This window comes from Echinops telfairi, unplaced genomic scaffold (genome assembly GCF_000313985.2).
Source record: "Echinops telfairi isolate 266 unplaced genomic scaffold, ASM31398v2 ScPeMD7_21;HRSCAF=78, whole genome shotgun sequence".
Classification (NCBI taxonomy): Eukaryota; Metazoa; Chordata; class Mammalia; order Afrosoricida; family Tenrecidae; genus Echinops; species Echinops telfairi.
The window spans coordinates 5,878,575-5,890,143 of record NW_022103918.1 but is presented as its reverse complement, the minus strand read 5'-3'; the positions used below and the strand labels follow the sequence as shown (position 1 = coordinate 5,890,143).

Below are 11,569 nucleotides of genomic sequence, written 5' to 3'. Positions count from 1 at the left end.
AAATATAGGTCACACAAAACTGAACGCGGTTAGAGTGAGTTAGGCAGAACAAACCTATGCATGTATGTTACTGACAAAATCTCACATGGTAGGTGCCAGCAAAGGTTAGGGAGTGTGAACCCAGCACGAATGTGAGCATGAAGCAACAGAAATCTAAAAATGAGGTTCTTGGACTAAACACTTGAGCTACAAATACAAGAGTTGCTGCTAAAAGGTTGCCAAGAAGGAGCCCCAATGGAAAGGAACAGCCAAGTCAGGAACCGAGGAGGTGAATTTGGGAAGCACTGACAGCACTGAGGTCTTCAATCAGATGCCGCTTAAACTGGTGGGTTTTCTAAAGTAGCTTTGAAAGCCATCTATTAATGGTTTATTAAAAAGTAAAGCAATGCCAGGTAGGCTAAGTAATGGGCTTCACAAAAGTTCATGGGCAAATGGAGTTCAACAATGGTGGAACTTGAATTTATCAAGAGAGCCACTGTCATAAGCAACATACTAGAGAGACAAACTCAAACACCATGGGCCCATCTGGGGTGTTTTAGGCCTCTGGCAACCCAAGCATCCATTCAGTCTCTGACAGCTGGGACATTTTCCCATTTAATATACTGGCCAGATTCACCAAATTTTCAATAGTTCCAGAGTACAAATAATTACAAAATTCTATCACAGCCAGTAAATCATTATTTTCAGTTAAAAAGCAAACCCCTGACAATCTATAATAATCTGTTATGAAGATCACATGATAATGTCTAATAATGTAAATGGTGCTTAAAGAAATAATATGAAAATGAATCTTTAAAAATGGAACAATAAAATAAATAAATTAAATAAAAATGGAACAATAATCTTTCCCAAGCCTTGAGAGTAAACAAACAATAGAAGAAAACAAATTTCTTCAATAAATAGTTAGCGCATGCCAACTATGAACCAGGCAGTTAGTTAGGTTTCTACTAATTTAGGGGTTCACTACAACAAAAACACCAACCTCCTCCCTGCCAAAAAAAGCCACAGCTGTTGATACTCCTTAGGTACAAATAACCATGTCATCAAATTACTGTTCTTGGCTCAGAAGTTTGGGGTAATGGGTTCATGGGCTTGACCAGTCAGTTAACCTACTACTGTTCCTGTTGTGCCTCCTAGTTCAGTGATTAGTGCCTGAGTGCTTCAAAGCCTGTAAGAGGGATGTGAGGGCGATCTGGCTTCGACATCTGTCACCCACTCACCGCTCCATGTCCACTGCTCCCTCCCGAAGCGCTCGGTTGACGAGGACGACCTTCTCCCATAGGAGGAGGACTATCCTGTGGTCAAGGGTATATGGTCACTTGACTCCCCTGCTAGAACCTCTAAACAAGCCGTCTCAAAGCTTGCAAGAGACCATCCAGGATTTAGCAACTGGTTGAACCACGGGAAGAAGACGACCCAGGGATCACAGAAGGAAATTGACTGTGGGTCTAACTGCCTTATGAACTACTACCTCCCTTGCCGCCCAGAAGAAAGGCCGATGCCTCCTATCTCCCAAATCTACTGGACTGCTGACACCATACATTCACCCTCACTTAGGATTTCCTAGCTCTGTTGAGTTTTGTTACAGAGAAATAAGTGTTCCTCAACTAGGAGATGAGGAATTAAATAAGTGAGTAGTGAACTTAATTTGGAAAGTACAGAAGTATTTTCTTAAAAAATAATAATAATACAAGAGTAGTCTTAACAAGGAAGAAATGACAGGATATCCTAAATGTCTGACTTTACCATAAAGCTATGTCACGCCACTCTCCCTGATGTCAATCATCACTCCTTCAGTCCATGTAATCCATTATGTCCCCAGGATTCTCCAATTCACTACAATGTCTCAAAGAACTCACAGAGCATTAAGGAAATGACTCAAGTGGTTGTGGGCGCAGCTGGTAAGTCCCAAATCTGAAGTTTGGGTGCCCGTCTAGAGCAGAGGTGGGGACTTTTTTTCTGCCAAGGGCCGTTTAGATATTTACAACGTCATTCGCTAGTCATACTGGTCAAACATTTAATTAACTCACCCCAACTGTGATGGCTGGGACAGCTTCTCTTTGGTGAGGCATGTGTTTGTTCACTAGTATTGGTTTTTTGGCCCTTAGACGGCCCGAGGACCAGGCATTACCCACGGCTGATCCAGATCATGGTGATCATCCACAAAGCTTTGGAAGTTGGTGAAATCAGGTCAGGTGATAGGCTGCGACTCAAGTCCCAAGAAGGCTAAGCAGCAGCAGCCAATGCAGGGTCCAGAGCCAGAAGCCAAACGATCCCAAAGTCAGAGCAGGGCTCCTTGCTTCGGCTCATGCTCAGTCAGTAAGGGGACGGTACAAGACGACTGGATTCGATGGAGATGTGGTTTTTGCCTTCTGCAGACAATATCCCCAAGGAAACAAAGGTTGTTTCTTGAGCCATACCCTACATATGGTGGATTCGCAAAATACATCCCACTTTGGTCCTCCCCCCAAAGCAAAACGGGGAACTCCCTCAAAAACGGATTATACTCAGGCTAGCATTTACAATACGTCACAAAGGGGCTGTGGCTAGAATAGCCATATTAAGTAATTGACTAAATCTCAGAAATAAACAGAATATAAATAAGGATGCTCACTTATAACAATATGGCAAAGAGACACTTGCCAATGGTTATCTTTCTTTGCACATTCCCCTCCTTTCATCTCCTCAGTAAGTCTCCTTTTGACTTTATGAAGAGGCCCAAGATCAGAGTTATTAAATAGGGATTATTAAATAGATTAAGAGAAACAGCATAAAACATGGTGTTGTCATGAAAATTCCATACTATTATCTACAAATTATCTACATATCTAGTAAATATGGAAGGGGGTTGTAATCGAATCTATGCTGTCTTTAATATATAATACACATGCATTTCATGGATTTCTGGTAGATCCCCCCAAATTATGAGTACTTATACATTTCACACATTTGCAATATTTTTTCAGTTACAACAAAAAGTTAATAGGACCCTGTCACATTAAAAACATGTGTCTGTTTTCCCCCACAGTAGCTATCTGTGAGAGACTGGCAGTCTTCATGAATCTTTGTCACAGTCCTTGAAATAACCTTGTTACGTTAGGAACCTTAAATGAGCTTTGGCAAAGTATTAAATTAAAATTTAAGTGGAGAAAAACAGGTTCTGCATGCTGCCCAAGGGCACCCAAGTGAGTCAGTCTTAAGAAGTGGTAATAGACTTGAGTACCGCCACCCAGCCCTTACCTCTAGCAGCTAACCCTCCCTTTCCATGAACACACAGGGCTTAAGTAGACACCCACCTCCTTCACATGTGCCAATCCTCGAAAATGGCAGAGTGGGGGCAGTTCACTAAATAAAGATATTTCAGGAAAGCATCACATAATTGCCTGGCATTTGAAGGTACTAAGCTTTGACTCTTCTCTTCCTAGTTGTCCCCCACGCAGCTCTTCCACCCTCCCACCCCCCCACCCCAAACTCCTTAAAGTACCTTCTTATTTGCCTCCAATTCCCTACCTGACATTTATGTGTATTAACAAACATCAGCTTTCCCCCAAGGAAATAAAGATGGTAATTTTATATGCATTCTCTTCAAATCTTAAAAAAAGGAACCGTTTATTTCAAGCAAAGTGATGCAATTTTAATCCCTAGAATACCTTGGAGGTTTGATTGCCAAGTTAATCTATTATGAACATAAAATCAAAATTATACTGTAAATAATTTGTACATTTTAAATATTACATGGTATTATGAGAAATTATTTTTAATATTTGCATGGTTTTTAAAAAACTTACAATTTCTCCCCTTTAACTTCATAGTGGAACATGAGCTCTTCTCAATCAGAATTATATGATTGAAAAGAAAAGTCAAAATCACAGAACATTTAAATATTCATTATTTTTCTAGCATTTACCATTTTGTGAACGCAGGAATAAGAGGACCCTAAAACGGCATAAATACTACTGTGCTGCAAACACAGGTGCTAAAAATAGAACAAATTCTAAGTATGTACACTGCCTAATTATAACATTTTATATTTTACCAAAACTTGTGAAACTCATTTAATTTTAGATGATTTCAAATGACCCTCACAGTATTACAAAGCAAACTTTGTTTCTGGAACATTTAACAGAATGTACATATTACTGCAACACACACACCCCTGTTTCCTTCCAAGAACTGTTAACTCCATTAAATAGGTTTCACTTTATTACACACAGTACAGAGATTTCGTGAAAATGTAAGAACAAAAACGCTACACCTTCCAATAAGACAAATGCTGAAGTCTCCCTGAGCACAATTCTGCCAGCATTATTCAGCACCAGGGAGCAAATGAGATTTGTGGAGAACACAAGGAATATCATCATAGCAATTTATGAACTTGTCACCTCAGAAACCTACCGGAAATATGTTAGAAGAGTGAGATTTTTGACTGCAGAAACAAATTTCTCCCAATCTTAGCCAACTAACTTGCTACACAAAGCTTCAGCTTAGGACTAAACAAGATGCAAGGAGAGACAGAGCCTTGCTAGGGACTGATGAAAGCAAGATAAAATACAACAGCTAATTAACTCACCAGATAGCCTTTTGCTAAAAATCCCTCCCGGTCTTCTCAGGCTTCTGGCTTCCGAAGACGAATTACAGGCTCTCTGACAGAATGATGACGAAAGGGCACAATGGTGATCTCTTTGCTGCTCTTCCCACAGAGGAAACTGAACCACACGCAATCTCTGCGAGTAAGTACTTCATGTGAGCATGCCCAGTATCTGATTTAAATGACTTGGTATTTCAGCTCAGCATGTGATGCCCTACTTCCCAACAAAACTCAGAGAGCTGCAAATTCAACGGAAGATCATTAACTGCAATGAACTAAAGAGAGCCACCAAATGATAAATGATTTGGTTTTAACTCCATGATTTTTTATGTTTCTTTTAACTTGATGTGACTGGAAAATATTTCTACATTCAATATTAAGACATGTAGGATGTGATCACCAAAGTAATTATACCCACTGGTAAATTAAGCAAACCATGAACTCACTGCCATCAAGGTGATGACAACTCATAGCGACCCACAGGACAGGGTAGAACTAGACCTGCCCCTGTGGGTTTCGAAGACCTAACTCTTTACTTTTTCTCCAGCAGAGTGGCTGGGGGATTTGAACTGCTGACCTTGCAGTTAGCAGCCTAACATGCAACCATTAACCAACCACCAGGGCTCCTAAACAAACCATACATTAGGCTACCCATATTTCACATTGTAGTTCTGTTCTCTTGTCTGTTTACCTAATTAAAACAATTTGCAAATTGTACATGGGTATTTTACTTTCTCCTATGGAGAGAAATGGGTATTTTTTTCAAAAGAATAAGTTTTACAAGAATGCCCCAAATCAGCCACATGGCTTGTATATGTATGTTTATGTCATCAAATAGTTTGCCTGATTTGTTGAGTTAATTGCTGCAAAGGTCATATCGTTTTGCAAAATGGAAACAATAAGCAAGAAATTTAAATTCTGTTAACTGTGACCCTTTCATTTCCCATAAATAGGAATCTAGTACAGTAGCTACATTGCCACCCAAACCAGGCAGACAGCTTTTGCATAGCCACTTCCTAGTTTTACCTTAAGCAAAGAAGCAAAAACGGGAAGTGTTGGTATATCTGACACATATCAATGCCAAGATAGCGTGCCACTGGCCAACCAGGGATGCCCCACCATCTTCAAATGGGTCCACTAATTTTTCTTCCTTTATTAATTTGGGCTTGGGTGAAAGTTGACAAAGCATGTTAGTTTCCCATTCAACCGTGTATATGTATTTCATCTGCCTTCTGGACTTTATTTTGTACAAATGCTACCCTTTTGGTCACCTGTGGTTGCTTCTGAGAATCCCAGGCCTCCATGGTGCTGAGGTTTGGCTGAAAGGTGATCCCAGGGGTAAGTTCAGCTTCAGGTATGAACAATGTATCTGGGTCATATTCTCGGGGTTCCACAAATCTCTATTGAACCAATCTGGTCTTTTTGTATTCAGAGTGTTGTTCTACATTTTTCTCTCCCACTCTGTCCCAGACTTTCCCTTGTGATTCTCATCACAGTGGCTGATAGTGGTAGCCAGGTACCATCTGGCCCCTAGGGCTCTGGCTGGCAGAGTTCGTGGTTGATGGGTGCCACTAATTTCTGCTTTTTCTTTCTTCACAACTCATCTAGTCAGTTCTATTGCTTCTCTATTCTAAACTATACCCATTACATATAAATGTTTCACTTCTGTGAATAGCCCCTCTCCTACCAAATTGTAGGTGGAAAGCCTACTGGATGAGAAAAGTCACAGCTGTCTAGTCACAGGAAGTAGCAAGACAGAGCACATGGCAGCAGTTAAGATGAGGCGTTTCACAGGCGATCAGACAGGATCATCACAAGGTTCAGAGAGGCTACAAAATTCAAATGTTAAGGAAAACACAACCATGGAACACTTTATGGAACCAGATAAAATTCCAACACTTACGCCAAAAAGGAAGAAAATAAAAAATTTTTAAGATGTTGTTATATTGCAAGGAAACTACCAACACAAAATCCTTTTCTTGAGTATCCCACCAGAGTACTAACTTATTCTTAACATCCACATTTGTGGATACTGCACGCTACATACGTAATCATTCAGTTTCTAAAGAAAAAAGGACAGAATGAATGCAAATACCAAGAATCACACAGCATATCAAAACATGTCATTGTAGATATCAACTGTGAAGTCTAAATCCTTTATGAGTCAGCATGGGGGAATTCTGCAGAAATAATTCCAAATCCACGGCCATCAAAGTGATTCCAACTCACAGCAAGCCTATAGTACAAAACAGAAGTGCCCCCTTTGGCTTCGAAGACTGTAAATCTTTACAAGAGCAGATCGCCTCATCTTTCTCCAGAGGAACAGCTAGCTAGTGGGTTTGAACAGCTGACCTTGCAGTGAGCAGTCCAAAGCCTACTGTAGAACTAATCACTGTAGAACTAATCACTAGTTCTACAGTGGAAATAATCAGTTATCTAGATTATTCTTCAGTAAAAACAAATGAGGAATCGAATGCTAGTCTATACACATTTACTGAGAACAAATAGAGGCCATGGTACAAGGCAAGGCACAATGGAAAAAACCAAACATGACTATCTCTATCTTTAAGAGTACTGGGGCCTGGAAGACAAGAGTACATAGAATTACGGTAAGGCTCTTCTGGAGCATGTAGATGAGACGTATTGGTGAGGGGAATTGGGAAAGACTTTGACAGGAGGGTGACGTTTCCGAAATGCCTAAATGAAGACTGAAGTCTGAGCCAAGAAGCCCGTGGAAAGACTGCGAAGTGGGCCGTCAAAGGGGGTCTGGAAACAGGCGTGGGGAAGAGACCAAGCGTGGCACCGACAAGGAGACCAGGGAGAGTTGTGTGGTGGCCCTGAGTCAGAATTGGCTCAAAAAGACAAGAGCAGTCTATTGAAGCTGCTCTTCTTTATCACAGAGTTCCACTGGAATCATGTGTGTAGCTAAGGGAAGGCGGGCGGGGGGAGTTAAGATACACAGACACACATGAGCAAGATTGGCAAAAGGAATGAACAAGATATTCCAGGTGCAGAAAAGAAGAAGGAGAGACAGTTCAATAAGAAAAGACAAAGGAGGTGGTAAGGGCGGCGGGCCGAGCAGGTCCCATTGTGCTGCGACTCCGTGGGACCGGGTTCGCGCCCTGCGCTGCGGCTAACCTGGCTGCCGTGGGAATCTGATGATGATATGGGTTTGGTCTTTTTGACTAAACCCTCTTTTGTAATATATTCAATAAAACAAACTGCACTCTAAAAAAGGAGAAGAGACAAAGAGCAAGGTGGACAAAACATAAAAGCCAGGGCAAGCGAATGATGTGCTGAGAATACAGATGTAGAATAGCCAGTGTTCTAGATTAGCCAGAGCATGGAGTGACAAAGTGGACAGAGGCTGCAGGAGACTGGATAGCTGCTATGTTAGACTGGGTTGACTAGAGAAACAAATTCGTGGACACTCATCTGTGTATAAGAAAGGGCTTTGTATAAAAGAGCAATTGTATATTGAGAAACATCCCAGAGCGGTCCAGGTCAAGTTCATAAGTCCAATATTAGCCCTTATGTCCAATACCAGTGCATAAATTCCTATTTAGACTCACACAGCTGCTGAGCAACTGAAAGTTCCAAGTCTAAAAGAAGTTTAATCAAGGACAGGGGAGGACCTTAAAAGGGGTAGGGGGTAGTAGCAAAAGGTATCCTAAAGATTCGAAAAGTAAACCACAAGGGAGAAAAAGCCAGCACCACCTCTGCCGCCATTTAATCCTTTGGGACTAATGATGATATACTCTTCACTGAGACACAGCGGTGTCATTCCATCATTGGTCAGAGTCGCCTGACTCCTGTCTATGTACTAGGGGCTTCGAAGGGTGCGTGGGAAAATTCCACTGTTGTGTAATCCCATTTTATCATCAACTTTTTGAAGCCCCTCCATATTTTACTGCTCTTTTTGAAATATCCAGGGGACATTTAAAAAATAAGACCTTTGATTTTTAAAAAAAATTCATTAATAACTAATACGATTAGGTTTCCCCATTCCCCCCACCAAGTATAGAGTAAGAAATGAGCCCCAGGTTGTGCAACGAAAAACGAATATTAACAGGAAAAGTCCCCAGAAAATGTGGGTCTTGGGTAGAGATATAAATAATTCTGCATAATAATTTGTTACTGTCTGACAAAAAGCACTGAAAATTTTAAAACATAATTTCATAAAATAAACTTAAATATCCTAGTGATTTTACTGCAGCAATAAGCCCCCTAGCATCTACTTAGCATGTGGCATGATAATGAATAGACCTAATTATATATTACTTTGAAATTCAAGTTTTGTCTCTTGATACAGACAATGCTTAGACTATAAGAAAACCTCTCAAGCTTTACTAGAAAAACAAAAGCATACATAAAATAATTTTGCTGTCAAATACAAGAACTGTAAGAGAAAAAAATATTTTCTTAGAATATTTTGTTGAATAGATGAAAAGAAAGATTGAGGGTGGGGCAGGATCATTCCTGCTTTCTACTGGGCCACAATTACTTGTTTCTTCCCACAAAATCAAAATAGTCAGTTTTCAACCCCATTCTATTGACATTCACCCCCCACCCCCCATATTGCTCCAAATTTAGTATATGTGCTGCCAAAGTGGGCACTCTAATGATGTTCTTCATAATGAAGTTCTTCATCAAAGAATTAAAATGTGATCTTGAGAATTCAACAATTTGTCACTTCTTAAAAATTTCCCCTTTGCTATTAATTCATTCAATTAATTCCACAAATATTTATAAAACATCAACTTTATATTAATAATGCAACAGTGAAAGGTCTACACACTCATTGTACTTGCATTCTCATGAGGGAAAGAAGCTCTAAGCCAGGAATAAGTTTGGTTATGCAGAGAGTTAAAAGTGATTAAGTGACCGCACTGCCAGGGAAAGGTCCGAGGTGGCTACTAGATTGGGGGGTGCGGGGGAAACAGTTAAAGACACGAGGTCTGTGAAGCAGCAAGTCGACCAGTTTCCGATTTGTACGCGAGAGAAGTGACTTTTAGATTTTATTCTACAGAATGCCACTGGAAGGATGTGATATGATCAGACTTATACATTTTCAAAAAATAATGCTGGCAGAATTGAAACCTGAAGAATTGAGTGCCTGCTGCTTGTCTAGATTGATGAAAGATGATGGCTGCCCAGATGGGGATGTGTGGTGGAGATAGAAAGAAGTGAGCAGACTTGGAATTGATTGTGGAAGAAGTGTCAACAGGATCTGCCAATAGATTGGAGGCGGGGGCAATGAACAGTGAAGCAAAGCTAGAGTAAGGCTGGGTGCACGGGGTGCACAGCTGTTGTTTAACTTTTCCTGGGGTAGGGGAAGTGAAAGCTCAGCTTCAGTTGTGCCCATTAGGCAGTCTCTGAGACTGTGGAGATCTGGAAAGAGGTCTAGGCTTGAGAGATAGCTTAAGGGTTAGTAGCAAATGAGCCCTGCTGGTGTTGGTTTTGGTTTATGTATTTGTTGCTAACAGCAAGGTTGGTGGTTCAAATCCACCAGCTGCTCTACAGGAGAAGTAGACTGTATGCTCTTCTAAAGACTTACTATTTGGGAAATCCTATGGAGCAGTTCTAATCTGTCCTACAAAGTCACTCAGTCAGAATCACCTTGACAACAGGGTTTCATTCTATGACTTGGTATACGTGTTCTCAAAGTCTTGGAACTCCTAGAACCCTATTCAGTCATGCCTGCTATGTACCAGGCCCTGTGGGCTTGATTTATCTGTGAAAACAAAGTAAACATATCCTTGCCTTCCTGGGGATTCTATTCTATCATTCTATCTATTATGTAAACAGAATAAAAAGTAAATCACCTACTATGTTAAAAGGTGGTTAAGTGCTATGGAAAAATGAGACAATGGAGGAATCTGGAGTGTTGCCTGGGTGATAGATAAGTGGGGTCAAGGTTAGCAGCATTCGACAAATGAAATGTAAGCAAAGAGCAGACAACTGTCCCAGCCAGAAATAAAGTAGTATCTTTCAAAACGGCCATTACAAGGTAACGAGAATAAGCATGGTTGAAGCAGAGGAAAGAGAGCCAGCAAGAGTGCCAGAAACACAGCATAAGACCCAGGAGGGTAGGACGTTATGGAAACTAAGAGAAAAGAGGTTTCAAAGATCAATTGTGGAGAATATCACCCAAGGGTCTAGCGAAATCAGAGCAAGGCTGTTCCTGACGCTGGAAGAGTAATGTGGAGAGACAGTGCTGGGGAACCAATGAAGGACAGCAAAGGTGGCCCAGCTGGCAGGCGAGATAGTTACTTCTAAAAGCAGTACGGCAAAGTGGCACTCGGGACTTATCAAATTCTTCTATGTCTATGGCAGCCAACAACCAAGGGCTTGAAAAGTTTAATTATGTCAACATTGCCAATCCATTCTGGAATCAAAAAACCTATTTGGGTTAGTTTCTCATTCTCTTAATTATGAACCATGGAAAAACCACTAGTACATACTATTTCCAAAATGGTAGTTGAAAAATGTACAAGGAAGGGAAAAAGCTAAAAGCTCCTAAGCCAGAACAACAGCCTCACTAACAGGGTGCCAACTCAAATTAATTGAGGGCCACTCTAGGTGTTGTGAGTACATGATCCATTCTTTTGTCTAGAAATGCTAGCAGACAGGATTTACTATCCACTTTACATATGCGGAAAGGTGTGGCAGGGCCTCGATGCTCAGAAATTGTGAGAAGACATTAGAAGGAGCCGTGCTTGTTCTACTCTGCTGCACATGATCACTTTATCAGGTCTGGCCTTCAAAGCAAGGGGTCACCCAGGGGTAGGTTTTTCCCGTGTTTTGTAACTCTACTGGCTAAATATGGTAGTTTTTATTATACATATGGAATTGTTAACACTCTCATATTGAAGAATGTGAATGTCCTTAATCTCATGACTGTCCAATCCATCAATTTCTTCCCTTATCTAATAAGTATTTTTCAGTATCTATTGCTTTCTTTTTTTTCTTCTTTTTTTT

General features: G+C 40.7%; 1 protein-coding gene across 22 annotated transcripts in view; it reads right to left on the bottom strand.

Annotated features, from left to right (window-relative positions):
• The window catches only part of PLEKHA5 (pleckstrin homology domain containing A5), a 256,011-nt gene that overhangs the window by 150,188 nt on the left and 94,254 nt on the right, over window positions 1-11,569 (bottom strand). For 4 of the 22 annotated variants that reach the window (XM_045288453.1, XM_045288452.1, XM_045288454.1 and 1 more), the window contains exon 1: window positions 4,571-4,606. The exons of 10 other annotated variants lie outside the window; for them this stretch is intronic. The gene's annotated coding sequence lies outside the window, so the exon portion shown is untranslated. Of the gene's footprint in view, window positions 1-4,570; window positions 4,611-11,569 lie in introns of those variants that run through there. 8 more of the 22 variants (XM_045288449.1, XM_045288448.1, XM_045288450.1 and 5 more) reach the window with 4 other exon arrangements.